Genomic DNA, 12,555 nt, shown 5'->3' on the forward strand with positions numbered 1-12,555 from the left:
CAACAAGGTGTCATTTTTGGTGCTTTGACTGGGAGGCAAAGCCTTGCGGTGGGCCGCCAGCTACTTGGACCTTCACCCCATAGAAAAGGTCTCCTTTTGGCCCTTCGCCAAGGACCTTTTCTTGACCTTCGGCCACAACTCACAACCACACTCCATACATCTCTCCACAATTCAGATTGGCCGAACCTCCCTACCTGCACCCGGTCCCGACAGCGCTGCCTCGTCATCTCCGGTGGGCTGTCACTCCTCCTCTGCGGCAGCCGGCGCCATCTCAGCACCTCCGATGGGCCGAGCCACCACCCCTACACCTGGTCCAGACAGCGCTATCTCATCATCTCCGGTGGGCTGTTACTCCTCCTCCTCTGTGGCATCCGGCGCCATCTCAGCACCTCCGATGGGCCGAGCCACCACACTTACTCCTGGTCCAGACAGCACTGCCGTATGGTCTCTGGTGGGCTGCCATTCCTCCCCATCCTCCGTTCCAACCGGCGTCTTTCCCGCACCTCCGATGAGCCGGACCTCTCCACCATGACGCCGCAACGTCGCCGACTCCACCCGCCAGTAAAACCCGCTCAGTCCGAGGCCCTCTCCAAGACTGTTCAGGTCCAGCCGGTCCAAGAGACTCCGCCTCCAGGGTCTCCGCCTGCAGGGTCTCTGCCTGCAGGGGCTACACTTCCAGAGTGCATGCTGCAGTCTTTTCCAGAGTGCGTCCACGCTGCAGTCTCTGCCAGAGTCCGGCTACGCTGCAGTCTCTGCCCAGAGGTGGAAAGAGTACTAAAATTTCCTAATTAAGTACGAGTACCAGTACTTGCCTAAATTTTTACTCAAGTAAAAGTAAAAAGTATCATAAATAAAATGTACTCAAAGTAAAAGTTACTTAGTTACATTTTTGTCAGCATAAAGATGGTTACATCAGTGCAAAACCACAACACGAGTTCACAACACGCTCGTGTGTGTGCACGCACACACACGGACCCACACACAGTTTGATGAAAGAATTTCTATCCAGTCAGTGAGAACAGGACGTACACATTGATTGGATGAGGTTTTTCTAGGATTGTATGTTTCAATTGTGATTAAAATTATTCTTTATTTTGAAACAAAAATGTAAATTTTTAGATGCCATCAGCATGTGAGGTTCTCATGACAAAACTCTAACATGAGACTGTGCTCTAACCTGTCGCATAACAAGCTAAATGAAAGTCAAACATTTCAGATGGACTGTATGACAGCTGTTAACGATGGCCCTGCCCTACTTTACCTCTACATTACAGTTCCTTTATCCAGTAGCGGTTTTAGGCACGGTCAGACAGGGCAGTTGCCCGGGGCGGCATTTTTTCATGACACAAAAGGGGCGCAGAAGGGCAGAGTAAAAAATAAAAAAGAAAGTAATCTGTGCCGCACCAAGGTTTTCTATTTTATCTGTCATATCACAGTGTCTGGATTGGAAACAGCAAGTTGGCTCCCCCTGCAGCTGCAGGCGCTCCTGCTGACTGAAGCCTGATTTATGCTTCTCCGCCTGCGTCAGTGCGGAGACACGCAACGCCATTATCCGTCCTTGCGTAGGGCTCCGGCAGGCACGCAAGTACGTACGGAGTCGAGCCCACTTTTTTAAACATCCGTGAACAAGACGGATTACGCAAGCTTGTGATTGGTCAGGACGCCGCTGTTGTTTACAGCGCCGCCATTGCAAAGAGAGCCGAGGATAACTTGCGGCAGACACGGAGAAGCCTGAAGAATACCTCACGAAAAAACTCTAAAAATATGAACGTTTAATTCTCCCGTGACTGGAGGAGTGAAAAGATTCGCAGCAAGCGTTTTATTTGTGGACGGAAATGACAGGAAACATGGGTTTAGAGGTGGGGAGCGCATGAAGAGGTGGGAGAATGAGAGACAAATATGTCCGTGTTAAAAGTCTCTTAAATACATAAAAAAACACAATATAAACACACTATCTTGGACCGATACATGACAGGATACCACAGAACAGCGCTACACCCTCTGTTGTCCTGCCGGGCAATTGCTTTGCAACACTCTCCATGAAACGAAGTATGAGAGCAAAACGCTTCCGTCAATCCGTGCGTGTCTGTCCCTTGCGGAGCTGACGGAGAAGCATAAACCAGGCTTGAGGGTTCAGGTGCTCCGTGTGTGTATGAAGAAGAGGAAGGGGAGGGGCGCGGTGGGGGAATTCACCTCTGGGTCTTTCCCAAATGAAATGAGCGGGTAGGGGCTAGGGGCTGAATCAACTGTGTTAACATGGCTAAAGTCAATCACATCTTGATGTTCTTCGATTGAACACACATTTCATTCATAATATCATAAACACAGGCCTATCATTCTTTCAGGTTTTTCTGAATTGTGTGAAATGGCCGAATAAAAAAAAGGAAAAGCAAAACGATTTTGTGGTCACCCCCCCATCAAGGTCAAATTGTTTAGTCCTGACTAAAGGAAACTTATTGAGTCAAGAGCCAAACAGAAGAGATGAACATAAAAAGGCTAAAACCACCAGGTGCCAGATTCAGGAAAACAAAAAGAAAAGAAAAAAAGAGGAGAAAGATAAAGGTATGTACGCTCTCATGATGCATGTTTTCAATTTTTTGAACCAGTTAACTGGGATTTTAACGGTTAAATTCGGTCAGCTAATTGCCAACAGAGCTAATAGGGCTGAAATATTGAAACAAATATTCAAATGGTTCGAAAAAAAACCTTGAATTGTGTTTTACTGATTCAAACTAGGATTTGTTGAATGCTCGCTGCAGCCTGTGACCTGCCAGAACAACAACAAACACATGTTGATCATGTTCACATAATAATAAATAAAACAACTCTACAAGCAGAAGAAAACTCCCCAGGCACCACTAACTATCCTGTTTATTTATTGCAGATGGCTGCACTGATTATTTTACATGATTTGTTCTGTAAAAGTTGGCATTTTTGGTAGTCTACAGTTTTTTTATGTCAGTTTAAATTACAATTTCCGAGGCAATTCTAAAATATTATGGATCATGATAAAGATCAATTGGAGATCTACCCCAACTTTTGGACTGCTCTGCCAGTCACTGTGGCTCAAGCTGAAAGGAGCTTTTCAAAACTTGATCAAGTCATACCTGAGGTCAACTATGTTTCAGGGGCGGCTCACTAACCTGGCTCTGATTAGTATCAATCAGGCGTGCAGATAGGGTGAGGGACGGGGGGGATCTGTCCCCCCCCAGATTCAGATCGACCCCGATCCGTCCCCCCCAACTAAGGCCAGACAGAAAACAAAATCGGAGGTTTAGCGCTTGAAGCTCCTTTTTCCAATTACATTGAATACAGCATAACGTAAACAAACACCGACTCCAGAGGCGCCAAAGTGGTTGCTGCTAGGATGCAGGATGAAGCAAAAAAGGCAAGCAATGATTAAAAAAGACCAACAGTGTAAGTAGGCGGGACCGATCTGTCTGTTTATGCATGTTGGTTCTAGTTTCAGTACGTTGTTGTCAGTGTTGGGACCCACTCGTTATAAGCACCAAAGCCTCATTGCTGACTTTAACAAGTCTCATCTACAAATATGATCCCTCATGAAGTTACTACTTTACATTAGAAGATAGTGGAGATGTGGAACCTTCAGGCTGAGCAAAGTTTGGGAGTTTTTAGAGCTTGAAAATCGCCTCCTGCCTAGAGGCTCCCAGTCGGGGAGAGGAGGAGATGTGCAGCATGAAGAGCGTAAATATTAGATAAAACGTATAATTGCCGGCAGGTCTGGTCTTTGTTGACTGATCACGTTGTCTGGTCATGACTGACTCTGATTATGAAGCAGAACATTGACTCTGATGAAGAAATTCACCATCCAGCCGGGAAGATTGACGTTGCTGCAGCATCAGACAGCTGGTGCTGCACGAGAGGTGAGTGGAGTTTACAAGCTCCAAACGTTGGGTTTGATGTTGGTTTAACCTTCTCTGGGACGTGATGGATGTAGAAATGATGGTAAAACACCGCTAACGTAGGTACCATTGGATGCTAAATTGTTTCTAATAGGACTTTGCCCTAATGAGTATGCTTATAGCAAGTGTCAGCGTGTCTTTTTGGATCTTAGTTTAATGGTAGCAAAAAAGTGTATAGCTATGGCATGGAAATCGCTCCATAGACCCACTGTGAAGGATTGGATGAAACAGATGTTACAGGTGATGCCGCTGGAACGGATTACCTATATCTTAAAGGCCAAGCAACATTTATTTGACGAAATATGGACACCTTTTCTAACATATATTAAGAGGATGGACATAAAAAGCTAAGGACTTATAAAGTGGGAGAGTAGGAAAGTAATCGGTCTTCTGACCAGCATTTAGATTGTAATGGGAGAAGCAAAAGTAAGGTGTAATTCGGGGACTTCTTACTCAAAGTTTGATTAAACATGTCTATGTGAATATTGCCTTCAATACTATAAATGCACTAACGTTGGAAAGGATCGCCAGAAGCACAACCAAAATTGTTAAAATGTTCTGTTGTTCTGTTGTTCCATTAAGATTTTATACAGAATGTACTTTCAGTATACAACATAATAATGTGTGAAAGGTGTACAGTAAACTGAAAATGCAATAAAATATACTTTTTGAAAAAAAAAAACACCGCTAACGTGACAGACGTAGCGACAATGTAAAAAAAAGCCGTAAAAAGAGGCAGATACCGATGCGTTATTATGGAAGTCAAGTGTGCCACATAATCATAAAAAAAAGTAAAATATAAAATTTTAAGAGATTTATATATTTATATATAAATTAAAACTTTCCAAATATAATGAAAATTCATAAATAACGTAAAAATACGAAGGAACATCTGTTGGTCAGGCTGAAAAGTTTGGGAACTACTGCTCTAAGTGATAACTGAATTTAGTGTTTAAATATATTTTATGTGCAGTTTTTTAGGGCTTTTTTGTTTTCTGTAAAGATTGGTATGCTGAAAATCATTTAATGCTTTGCATAAAGCACAAGGTTTTGGTTAGTACTTGATTGGGAGAATAACTAATGACTGAATTAAATAGTGGGGCGCCTCTGTCAGTGCGCCCCAGGGCAGCTGTGGCTACATCGTAGCTCATCACCTCCAGTGTGTGAATGTGTGTGAATGGATGAATGATACACTGTAGTGTAAAGCGCTTTGGAGTCCTTACTCTGAGAGGCGCTATACACGTGCGGATCATTTATTATTTATAGTGTTGATCAGGCAGAGCTTTGTTGCCAGCGTTCCACTGCATAATGGCTTCAAACACGTGTATAAAAGTTAGTTTTTACGTAAACCGTTGGATGAAATTACACAAACTGCTTGAGCTCTAGTTAAGGCGCTTGCAATAGTTTGTGTATGTGTACGTGTGTGTGTGTGTGTTTGGGGGAGGGTACATTGGAACTTTGTCCCCCCCAGTTTGAAAATCCTATCTGCGCCCCTGGTATCAATCACTCAGTAGGGGAGCAGATTTCATATGATAACATTATTGATGACTTTGCATCAAGATTAGGTTTTAATTTTAGTTTGTGTTTTCTGTTCTAAGTGCAAGGCTGTAGTGATTATCTTTAGTTTGATATGTGTGAAACATTTTTGCTATTTAGAATATTTATTATCTATTATGTTCATATATTCTTAATAATTAATTATTGTTTGTTTTTGTATATTTGATTCTATATATTTGATACAGTATATAATGTATGTTGCTTTACATTCTGACAACTTCATAGTAATTAATGTAAATATGTGCAACTTAGAAAAATGAATGTTCAATAGCCGTTCTAATAAAACATGCCTGTTTGTAGAGAACATGCGTGTGTGTCATTGCAGGTGGGGTGGTGTGGTGGTGGTGGTGGTGGTGGTGGTGGTGGTGGGGGGGGGGCTCAAGGGGGGCCTCGCCCGGGGAGTAATTCCATGTAAAACCGCCACTGCCTTTATCCATGTCCATCCTAGAGCTCCTCTCTGACCTTCATGCTTATTTAGAGTAGCTGATTTTTAAAGTTAGCAGAGTTCATCCTTGGTAGTGGGTTCACTCATTCATTTAAAGATATCGGCCAGAGGCAAAATTCGTTTGAACAGCATGTGTAAATGTGTATTAAAACCTCAGATGAAAAAGGTTTTTGGATTTTGACGGCTGGAATTGTAAGAAAATCTGATGTTTGTGACCGGCGCAGGAAAAACAGAAACTAACTTCCGGTCTAAGCCCTGGGCAGCTGGTGACGTTGCACATGGAGCTCTGCTGAAACAGCTGTAGTAAACAACGCCTGACTCTGCTGTTTCTGCGTTAGCGTTATAGCAGAGAACAATGTGTCATCAATCAGATGTAGCTTCTGAAGCCTCTACTAGTCCATCAGATTTTTTTTTTCTCTGGGATACGGCGACGAGAACGGATATTAGATTACTGGAGAAGTTCAACCGAACTCCGACCCCGCCAGCTGGATATCACTACCAGAGGTGCAGACATGTTTTAGACCGTTTGACTCAGAAGACCTGCGACCTGATTTGGACATAGAGGAGGATTCTGTTCATCTTCAGAACCAAAATCGGTACAGTTTGTTTACTTTTCTTAAATATTTCATTTCTGTGCTCCACTGGGAGCTCTAAGCTGACAAGTTCTCAGCTGGTCTTAAGCTTGGTTTATGCTTGACGCATTCACTTTCCGCGCGGTGATGCGGCTCGCGGCTGGAACGCGCTTCACAACTCGCAGCGTTTATGGTTTGTGCAGCTCGTCTCTGCGGTGAGCCAATATTCTCCCAAACTGAACGGGGCAGCATGGAGCTCTACAGCATGCATCCAACACTACACCATAGTAGAAGTAGAAATCACTGTTTACAACATGGCATTCCAGTATTTTTAACAGCGTTCTCGTCTTTTCCGACAGTGCGAGCTATTTCTCTCCAAGAATTATTAACAACATGTTGATCACGGTGATCTCTGAGAGCTGAATCATACAAATGTCTGTATTTACGAACCTCTGCCGTGCCGGTCCGCCATGTTTTTCCACGTCCGACCGTCCGCGTGGTTAGAAATTTTCCGAGGTGCGCGTTGCGGAAATCTTGGGCCGTGCGGAGACGCGGTGGAGGGGCGTGGTTGTTAAAATGACGCAAAATGACGCAACTTTTCCGCGCGGAGCCGTGCGGACCTCGCAGACGCGTCAAGCATAAACCAACCTTTAGCTCCATCATGTGTCCCATTATAGTTCAGTAATGTACAGTTTTACTGCTGTGTGTATTTATTGATATAACTCTGGAAAATATTTAACCGGCAATTTACCAGAATAAATCTTCCTGATGCTGGAGTAACTCCTTAGCTCAACTCGTTGTTTACACTAATCCAGGATGTCATGGAGGTTCTAGTGTTGAAGACACTAGATACAGATTATCTTTTAGATTATATCTCTGTGTTTGTGTGTGTGTGTGTGTGTGTGTGTGTGTGTGTGTGTGTGTGTGTGTGTGTGTGTGTGTCGTAGCTTTCCCAAAGGACTTGTTCTTTCCTTACCGGAGCTAACATGGTTAGCAGTGTTGCTGCAGTCATGCTAACGGGACTCGTCTAGAGTCCAGAAGTAGCGGTGCGGTTCTAGATGGATTCATAGATGTAGGTTATTGTTTTATCAGACCTGTTATTTAAAAATGCATGTAGGACACAGGCACATGGCTCAGACCTTTTGCTGCAGCTGTAAATGCAATTTTACGTAATAATTAGGAGCATGAAAGTAAACAAATGACAGTGATTCACAATACTAGCATCAGCAGCTAGCTTGTTTTACGTGCTGGAGTGACATATGCGAAACACAGTTCTTCACTGTCTGGAGGAGAGGATTTGGATTTTCTGTAATGATTTATGACAAAAGTCCTTTAACAACATGAAAACCTGAACCCAGTACATGTTTCTATAGCTGGTAGAGTGTAGTTATTTTGCATTTCTACAATTTTAAGGCCGAGCCAATACTGTAATAACTTTGACTGATGCTAAACTGTTAATATATCCATAACAGTGAAGACACCGAGAACCGCCGACATGTTCAGTCCACACGTTCTTTATTTCTCCCCCTCACTTCCGCCACACACTACATTTCACCATCTCCCCACTAGGTGGCACCATGGTACTACCAAATATATAAACTGGGCCCGGCTGAACAGTATATTGTTTCATCCCTCTAATACCTAATATATATCACTATATTACACTCCTCCCCCTTTAACCATGAAGTTCCCCTTAATGCATCACACGTGTTAAATAACATTAACCGTAGCCAAATTCCTGCCAAAACACAAAGCCTAAACATACTCCATCACTGCTGCTAATGCCACAGATTTCCTGATACATTTTCATTTTCCAACAGGAACTCTTATTTTATTGTTTTTTTTTTTACATTTTCCGACAGGAACTCTTTTATTTTTCAATTGCCAACAGGAACTCTTTTTTTTTTTCATTTTCCACAGCTCAACCTGATCATAAGTTCAGTCGTTTGGGAGTTGCCCTCTCCCTCCGACGGTATCTGCGCTCCAACACCTCAGTGGACCTGGCTGCACTGTTGGCAGGTGTCACTGACTTGTCAGCAGCCACTGAAACCGGTAACGGTGTTATGGGCATGTCCTTGGCCTGCGTCTGTGGTAATGGTGTAGCTTCAGATGAGTACGGGCTACCGCCTACTGCTCCAGGCATGCCTTTCCCCCCCATATCTGGCTCGTCCACTGCAGGGTAGTTATCTTGAACCCCCGTCTGCTGCTCCTGGAACTCCATTGTCTCTGGACTGGATGGCCGCTTATACAGCAGATGATCAATGTGCACTGACCGTCGATTTACTCTGTTCCACACCCAGTAAGTGACTGGTCCCAGTCGCTTTTCCATGATTCCCTCAGTCCATCTCTCCCTTCCTCCGTGGAAATTTCGGATCAGAACTGAGTCCCCCCTCTGACAGATGTCTCAACGTGGAGGCTGGTCGGTCATGGTAGTATTTCTGTTTCTGTTGTTTGCCTTCCACAACTTTAGCAAGATCTGGTTTCAGCAGGGAGAATCTGGTCCTAATCTGACGTTTTAGGAACAGTTCAGCGGGCGTACTTCCTGTAACACTGTGTGGTGTACACCTGTAAGAAAATAGGAAGTTTGCAAGCCTGTGTTGCATTGTTATAGTGATATTTTGCTTCTTCTCATCCAGCACCTGCTTCAGCAACGACGCCTTCACGGTATGGACGGCCCGTTCTACAGCTCCATTCAAAGCGGGATGGTAAGCCGGTACCAAGGTTTGTTTGATGCCGTTGTTCTGCAGAAAAGCCTTGTACTCCTGTGAGGTAAATTGTGGGCCGTTGTCTGAAACAATCTCCTCAGGGAGACCGTAGGAAGAGAAAATGTTTTGCAGCACCTCAATCGTTTTGGCTGCGGTGGTAGTTTTCATTTGGATCACCTCCAGCCATTTTGAATGACTGTCCACTAACGCAAGGAAATTGTGCTGCTCTTTCTCTGTGAAGTCAATATGTATCCTCTGCCACACTCTGGTAGGCCACTGCCAGCAGTGTAGAGGTGCTGTTTCTGGAAGTTTCCTCACACTTTGACATGCGTTACATTGTTGTACTGCATGTTCTATGTCTTTATCCAGCTGAGGCCACCACAAGTAGCTCCTGGCCAAGTTTTTCATTTTGCTTCCTCCAGGGTGTCCTCGGTGTAGGTCGTGCAGTAGTTGTTCTTGGTGTGCTGGTGGAATGATAACTCAAATTCCCCATAGAATGCACCCTTGTTCCACTGACAGTTCATTCCTTCGGGTGAAGTATGGTTTTAGTGTCTCGTCTTTGATGTAGTTCAGCCAACCCATCCGAGTCAGCTCCAGTACTTTACGCAGGATGGGATCTTTGAGAGTGTTTTGCACAATCTCAGTAGCCTGTTCAGGAAGTTCATCTACTACTGGGAAATAGAAAATTCCGTTTTCCTCTGTGGTATTATCCCTTCCCTTTTTTGGAAGTCTAGACAATGCATCTGCGTTTGCATTCTCCGCCGACGTCCTGTACTGTTTACTGTAGTCATACACCATCAGTCTCAACGCCCTTCGCTGCATCCGCAATGCAGCTAAAGTGGGGATTTCGGACTTGGGTCCCAGGATGGCAAGGAGTGGTTTGTGGTCAGTTATTAAACTGAATTTTATACCATACCGATACTTATGAAATTTGGTCACGCCGAATATTATGGTCAATGCCTCTTTCTCGATCTGACTGTATTTGCTTTCTGCCTCCGTCAAGGTACGTGATGCAAAAGCGATTGGTTTCTCGTCTCCAATTTCCATGATATGCGACATGACCACCCCTATCCCATAAGGGGATGCGTCGCAAGCTAGCCTCAGGGGTTTCTTGGTGTCATAGTGAACCACTACTGAGCTCTTTACTAGTTGTTCTTTTGCATTATTAAATGCTGTCGTGCACTCTGGTGTCCATTCCCAGTGTACTTCTTTCTTTAAAAGTTGGTGTAGCGGTTGTAGAACGGTTGACAGGTCTTTCATGAACCGGCCATAGTAGTTTAACAGCTCTAAAAATGACCGTAGCTCTGTGACGTTTGAGGGCTGGGGTGCATTTACTATGGCAGCTACCTTTGTCTCCGTTGGATGTAATCCTTCTCTGTCAATCAGGTGGCCCAGGTACTCCACTTTCTCCTGCATGAAAGTACATTTTTCTCTTTTCACTCTCACCCCATAGTTCTCTAAACGGCTCAGCACCTCCTTTAAGTTCTTCAGGTGTTCCTCTCTGGTTCTTCCCGTAATAAGTATGACATCCAGGAAACAGGTCACATGCTCCAAGCCTTGTAGGATCTGGTCCATCACATTCTGGAACATAGAGGGTGCACTAGACACACCGTAGGATAGTCTATGATAAGCATATAGCCCCTTGTGAGTATTTATAACTAAATACTTCTCTGAGTTTTTCTCTAGCACCAGCTGTTGGTAGGCATGTGACAGGTCTAATTTGCTGAAAAGAGTGCCCCCAGGTAGAGTGGCAAAAGGTCTTCAACCATAGGTAACGGATAGCTCCCCTCTTCCACACTCTGATTTACTGTGACCTTATAGTCACCACAAATGCGGATGGACTTGTCCGATTTTGGCACCACTACTATTGGGGCAGCCCACTGGCTATGTTTGATCTTTGAGATAACACCGGCTTTTTCTAACCGGTTTAACTCTTTTTCGACTGCCTCCTTCAGTGCATATGGCACTGGTCTTGCCTTCCTGAAAACTGGTTTTGTATCAGGCTTTACTGTGATGCAGGCCTTAAACTTTCGGATAGTACCCAGCTCCTCTGAAAACACGGCAGCGTGTCTCTGTAACACTGTCTCTACATCTATATCATTACTGCCCCCTACTGGTAACACTGAGAATATTCCTGCCCAGTCAAGTTTGAAACTTGTGAGCCAGTAACGGCCCAGGAGGGCCGGTCTGTCACCTTTCACTATCACCAGAGGGAAAACACCACTCTGGTTCTCATATTTAGCTTTAACGGTCACTGTACCCAGTAAGGGTATGTTCTCACCTGAAAAGGTTGACAGCCGCACTTTTGTTGCTTCCAGGGGCAGATGAGAAAGATGCTTCTTATACACTATCTCTGGAACCAGTGTTACTGTCGTTCCTGTGTCAACTTGCATGTGTATAGGGGTTTCTTCTAAGTTCACAGTTACTTTAATGTCATTTTTCCCCTTCCCCACAGTATAAGTGGAATACACCGTGTTCATGAACAGTTCCTCCTCAGCTTCACTTCTTGCCGTGTCCTTTGGACTGCTGGTCTCAGCCACATACTGTGTGTTTCCCAGCCATTTCTTTGTTTTGCACATTCTTGCTATGTGTCCCACCCTTGAACACTTCCAGCATGTCTCTGTTTTAAATCTGCATCCTTGTGCTGCATGACTGTTACCAACACATCGGTAACAGGGCTGGTGCGTTGTTCTCTGTGGGATGGAATGTTCACTTTTGACCATACTTTTCCACCCGCTACCTGCTGGGTTGGTTTGCCATGCACTTTTGGTTTCTCTCTTTTTGTCTATCTTATTAACAGTTGAATGGCCTTTTAGGTTACTTGCAAACTCCATCATATTCTTTGATGCCATTTCCATCGATAGAGCCAGTTCACAAGCTTTTGCAAATGTCAAATCCTGTTCATTGAGCAATTTTCTCTGAATAGCCTCCACCTTCAACCCACTGACGAATCTGTCCCTCAGTGCTTCGTCTAAATGATGGCCAAAGTCACAATGTGTGGACAAGCGCTTTAATGCCACTACATAATCCGACACCGACTCATTTTCTTGCTGGTTCCTTTTTTGGAATTTAAACCGTTCAGCTATGATTAGCGGCTTTGGCTTGTAATGAGCTGTTAATTTCCCGCTCAGTTCGTCATATGAAAGACTACTAGGCTTATCTGGTATGCAGAGGTTCTTTAACAGTCCATAAGCTTCAGCGCCAATCACAGACAGAAAAACGTTGGCCACTTCATTTACAATCATCCATTGCTCAAACCTCTCCAGGTACGACTCAAAATCCTCTTGTCCTTCCTTGTATTCTCCAAGGTTCCCAATGAACGCTGCCATGCTGCTCCGATGGCGTTAGCTTTG

The sequence above is a fragment of the Nothobranchius furzeri genome, chromosome 2 (assembly GCF_043380555.1).
Source record: "Nothobranchius furzeri strain GRZ-AD chromosome 2, NfurGRZ-RIMD1, whole genome shotgun sequence".
Classification (NCBI taxonomy): Eukaryota; Metazoa; Chordata; class Actinopteri; order Cyprinodontiformes; family Nothobranchiidae; genus Nothobranchius; species Nothobranchius furzeri.